Raw genomic sequence first — 5,555 nt, forward strand, 5'->3', positions numbered from 1 at the left:
AAGCATTTTGTTGTTGTTGCTGTTGTTGTTGTTGTTGTTGTTGTTGTTGTTGTTGTTGTTGTAGTAGTATTTTTTTCTTAATATTTTTATTTTTTTTAAGACAGACTCTCACTCTGTCCCCCAGGCTGGAGTGCAGTGACACCATCTCGGCTCACTGCAACCTCTGCCTTCCAGTTGAAGGGATTCTCCTGCCTCAGCCTCCCAAGTAGTTGGGATTACAGGCACCCGCTACCAAGCCCGGCAAATTTTTTGTGTTCTTGGTAGAGATGGGGTTTCACCGTTTTGGCCAGGCTGGTCTCGAACTCCTGACCTCAGGTGATCCACCCGCCTCTGCCTCCCAAAATGCTGGGATGACAGGCGTGAGCCGCTGCACGCGGCCGATTGGAAGCAGTTCTTTGCAGAATCTTCGAAGGGACATTTGGGAGCCCTTTGTGGCTCCTGGTGAAAGTGAACATCCCCAGAGGAAAAGGAGAAAAACTGCTGCTGGTGAAACTGCTTTTTGACGTGTGGATTCACCTCGAACGGATAATTCTTTTGAACCAGGAGGTTGGAAACACGCTTTCCGTAGAATCTGTGAGGGGACATTTGGAAACCCATTGAGGCCTACGTTGGAAAACAGACTATCCACAGATTAAAACCAGAGAGAGGCTATCTGTCACATTGATTTGTGATGCGTAGATTGATCTCTTAGCGATACACCATTCTTTGGATTCATCAGGTTAGAAACACTTTTTTTGGGCAGTCTCTCTGAATGGATTTTTGGGAGTCCCTTTAGGCCTATGGTGAATCACCGAATATTCCCAGATGAAAAATAGAAAGAATGTATTTGAGAAACTGCTTTGCGATGTGTGGACTCATCCTAAAGAGTTACACCTTTCTTTTGATTAGGCAGGTTGGAGACACTCTCTTTGTAGAGATTCCAAAGGGACATCTGGGAGCCCTTGAGGCCTACGGTGAAAAACTGAATATCCCCAGACAAAGACCAGAGAGAATATGTCATTGAAACGGCTTCGTGATGTCTGGGAGCTCTCTCTCTCTCTCTCTCTCTCTCTCCCCCCCCCCCGCTTGTCTCTCTCCCTGTGTCCCTGTGTCTGTCTTCTGTCTTACTCTCTTTCTCTGCCTGTCCTTCTGTCTGTTGGTCTCTCTCTCTCTCTCTCTCTCTCTCTCTCTCTCTCTCTTCCCCCCCGTCTGTTTCTCTCTCTCTCTCTCTGTCTGTCTGTCTCTCTCTCTCTCTCTCTCTCTCTCTCTCTCTCTCTGTTTCTCACTGTCTCTCTCTGTCCGTCTCAAAAAAAAAAAAAAAAAAGGATAGATACATGCATGCATGCATGCATACATACATACATACATGCATACATGCATACGTACAATTAAAAATTTGAAATAAAATAAAAGGAATAACTAGGCCCGGCGCGGTGGCTCAAGCCTGTCATCCCAGCACTTTGGGACGCCGAGGGTGGTGGATCGCTGGATCACGAGGTGGTCAGACCAGCAGGGCCAGTATGGTGAAACCCCGTCCGTCTCTAGTCAAAATACCAAAAATTAGCCGGGCATGGTCGTGCGCGTCTGTAATCTCAGCTACTCGGGAGGCCGAGCTGAGGCAGGAGAATCACTTGAACCTGGGAGGCGGAGGTTGCAGTGAGCCGAGATCGCGCCACTGTACACCAGCCTGGGCGAGAGAGGGAGACAACCTCTCAAACAATTAAAAATAAAAGTAAAAATGAAAGTAAAATTAAAAATTAAAAAAAAAAAAGAAAAGGAAAATGAAATAATTAAAAAGTGAGTTTCCGGGAAAAGAGGGAAGAAGAAAAAAAAAGAAAAAAGAAAACAGTCCCACAGTGACATAAACACATGCCTCTCGCCTTTCGAGGCGTCAGTGATGCTACGAATGATGCGCAATTTTTTTTTTTAACTTCCTTTTATTTTATTATCATTTATTGTTTGACACGAGCCTCGGAGGCCCTCCCTCCCTCCCTCCCTCCGTCCCACTCCCTCCCTCCGTCCCACTCCCTCGTTGCCCACACAACTTCAGGAGACAGACCCTGGCTGGGCCAGATTGTTCTTCTCTTTGAGCAGTTGTTTCCCTGACTTTCTTCGTGTCTTTAACCCGTGTGGACTCTTCTGCTCGGATTTCAGAGATGGCAGCTCCACTTCAGGCCTTGTTGTTAGTGGGGGCTTTCCTGATTCTCCCCACATGTAGTGAAAGCAGGTAGATTCGCCTCGCCTCGCCTCGCCTCGCCTCGCCTCGCCTCGCCTCGCCGCCTCCTCCTCCTCTCTCTCTCTCTCTCTCTCTCTCTCTCTCTCTCTCTCGATTGCTCGCTCGCTCGCTCGCGCTCGCGCGCTCTCTCTCTCTCTCTCTCTCTGCTGCTTTCTTGCTTTTTCTTTCTGTCTCTTTCTCTCTTTCTGTCGTGCTTTCTTGCTGTCTTGTTATCTTGCTTTCTTGCTTTGTCTTTCTTCCTGTCTTTCCTCTTTCTTTTTTTTTTCTTTCTTCTCTCGCCTTTCTTTCTCGCTGTCTTTCTCCCTCTCTCTCTCTCTTTCTTCTTTCTTTCTGTCTTTCTTTCTTTCTCTCTCTCTTTCTCTCTCTCTCTTTCTTTCTTTCTTTCTTTCTTTCTTTCTTTCTTTCATTTTTTTTTCTCTCTCTCTCCCCCAGCCTCTGAAAGTGCTGGGATCACAGGCGTCAGCCACCGCGCCTGGCCTATTTGCTTATGTTATGTTACCTTATTTTTTATTTATTCATTTTTATCTGTTTATTCATGTGTATGCATATAAATTTTTTTCTATTTTAATGTAGTTTTATATGTTATACCTATATACAAATGTAAGTACTTATATTGATATTTGTCTTCTCTTCTCTTCTCTTTTCTTCCTTTCTCTCCTTTAGGTTTTCCTTCCTTTCTTTCTTTCTCTGTTTCCTTCTTTATGTTTTCCTGCCTGCCTGCCCGCCCGCCCGCCCGCCCTCCCTCCCTCCCTCCCTCCCTCCCTCCCTCCTTCTCTGTCTGGATTCAGGAAGAGCCTACGCATTCTGTGTCTCCCTGTGTCCTCAACGACCCGCGACCGAGTCCTTGCTTGTTGTTTCTCCCACCGAGATGCCTCTCCGAACATCCACACGCCGTGGGTTGTCTTCTGACTGTGTCGCGGTCCATGCAGAGACAGGGTTTGGGGACCGTTTCTGTGGGGTTGGGGTACAGGGGCTGCGTTTTCGGCCTCGGGATAGCGTCTCTCGACTCACGGTTTCGGTTTTGCGGTCCGCGGGCCGGCCTGCCATCCGGATCTGTCTTGGTGACGTTCGCGACGGTTGTCGGACTCCATCTGGCGGCCGCTTTTATATCGTTCCCTTGGCTTCCGGAGCTGCGGTGGCAGCTGCCGAGGGAGGGGACCGTCCCCGCTGTGAGCTAGGCAGAGCTCCGGAAAGACCGCGGTCGTCAGCCGGGCTGTCCCGGTCGCGCCAGAGCTCTGGCGCGTCACTTGTGAGTCAGAGCTCAGGCGTGCAGGCTTATGTGGGGAGAGGTTGTCGCTGCGCTTTCGGGCCAGAGCCGGGTGTGGGGCTGCCGGGGTTGGTCGACCAGCACGCCGCGGCTCCCGAGGCCTGACCCGCGACCCGCGGGGACCCACCGGGCTTGGGGCGGGAGGCTGGGGACACCCTTCCCGGCCCGGTCGCGGGCCCGCGCGCATCCTGGCCGTCTGAGGCAGCGGCCGAATTTTTTCTCCAAGTCCCCGTGGGGAGCCGGGGACCGTCCTGCCTCGTCCCCCGGGTGCCGGGGAGCGGTCCCTCTGCCGTGACCTGTTGTTTGCAAGTCCCCGTGGGGAGTCGGAGAGCGCTCCCTGAGCGCGCGTGCGGCCCGAGAGGTCACACCTGGCCGGCCTTCGGTCCCTCGTGTGTCCCGGTCGTACGAGGGGACGGCCGAAAACGCTTCCGAGTCTCGCTCTGGAGACTCGGGCCGGCCCCTGCGTGGCACGGGTGGCCGGGAGGACGTCCCTGGCCCGGCGCTGCTCCGGCGTGTGTCCTGGGGTCGACCAGAGGGCCCTGGGTGCTCCGTGTCTGGCTGCGATGGTGGCGATTTTGGGGACAGATGCCCGTGTCGCGGGTTCCCTGGGCCGGCGGCGTGGTCGGTGACTCGACCTCCTGTCTCCTGGGGAGGTATATGTTTCACTCCGAGCCGGCATTTTGGGCCACCGGGTTATTGCTGACACGCTGTCCTCTGGCGACCTGTCGCTGGAGAGGTTGGGTCTCTTGGATGCGTCGCGGGTCTTCGGCCTCCCGGTGACCCGGCTAGCCGGCCCTGCTCGTGCTTGAGCCGCCTGCTGGGGCCCGTGTGCCCGGTCTCTCATGCATCCGAGCGTCCCAGCTCCCGGTGCCGCCTTGGGTCCGGGTCTCTGACCCACCTGGGGGCGGCGGGGAAGGTGGCGCGGGCTTACCGTGCCACCGTGCGCTCCCCGCTGCGGGCACCTGGGGCGGCCGTGACAACCCCACTCCCGCTGGCTCCGTGCCGTGCGTGTCAGGCATTCCTCGTCTCTGCCGGGTTGTCTGCCGCCCCTGTCCTGGGGCTGGGGATGGCCAGGCTGATCTGCTCGCTGGCCTCTGGGGAGGCTGTGGCTGGCCGGCCGACCCTGCTCCGGGGATGCTTTCCCTGATCGATGTGGTGATGTCACGCTCTCCCGGGCCGGGACCGAGCCGCGACGGGCGAGGGGCGGGCATTCGTGGTGAATGAGACCCGTTCTTCTCGTCCCGCCCGCGGGGTTTCCCCCGTCTCCCATCCCCGCCTGTGGGCGGTGCGTTGGGAGGCACTGGGGTGCGGAACCCGGCCCGACCTCGCTGTCCCGACCCCGCCGCCTGCCTCGTGGCGTCCGGCGTGGGTCGGCGGGGGTCCTCTGACGCAGCAGGCACCCCTCGCTTTCGCCTCTTGTGGTCGTCGCCTCGTGGGCCGCCCCCCTCCGCGGCGGTGGGGGTGCTGTCCCGCTGGCCCGCCGTGCTGCCCTCTCGGGTATTGCACGAGCGCTGGCTCCGCCTGGGCCTTTGCGGTGCTCCTGGAGCGCCCCGGGCTGTCTCTCAGGTGCCCGAGGCCGAGCGGTGGTGTGTCGCTCCCGCCCCCAGCGCCCCCTCCTCCGGTCGCCGCCGTGGTGTCCGCGCGTGGGTCCTGAGGGAGCGCGTTGGCTGTGCGGGTCGAGGCGGTTGAGTGAGACGCGCCCCTCCCACGCGGGGAAGGGCGCCGCCTGGTCTGGCGAGCGCACGTCCCGTGCTCCCCTCTGGCGGGTGAGCGCGGGCCGTGTGAGCGGTTGCGGTGGGCTCGGGCCGGCCACGCGTGCGCCGGCCGGCCGCCGAGGGGCTGCCGTTCTGCCTCCGATCGGTCGTGTGTGGGTTAACTGGAGGCGCCTTGCCTCACAGAAAGGAGGTGGGTGGACGGCGGGGGGCCTTGGGGGCTGTGCGCACGCGCGCCGGCCGGGCCCCTGCCCTGACCGCAAACGCTCAAGGTTGCCGCAGGTTTCTTCTCGCGCCGCAGGCCCCCTCCCTTCCCCAGGCGTCCCTGAGTGCCTCTGCGGGCCCGACGAGGGGCGACTGG

This window comes from Macaca fascicularis, chromosome 10, assembly GCF_037993035.2.
Source record: "Macaca fascicularis isolate 582-1 chromosome 10, T2T-MFA8v1.1".
NCBI lineage: Eukaryota > Metazoa > Chordata > Mammalia > Primates > Cercopithecidae > Macaca > Macaca fascicularis.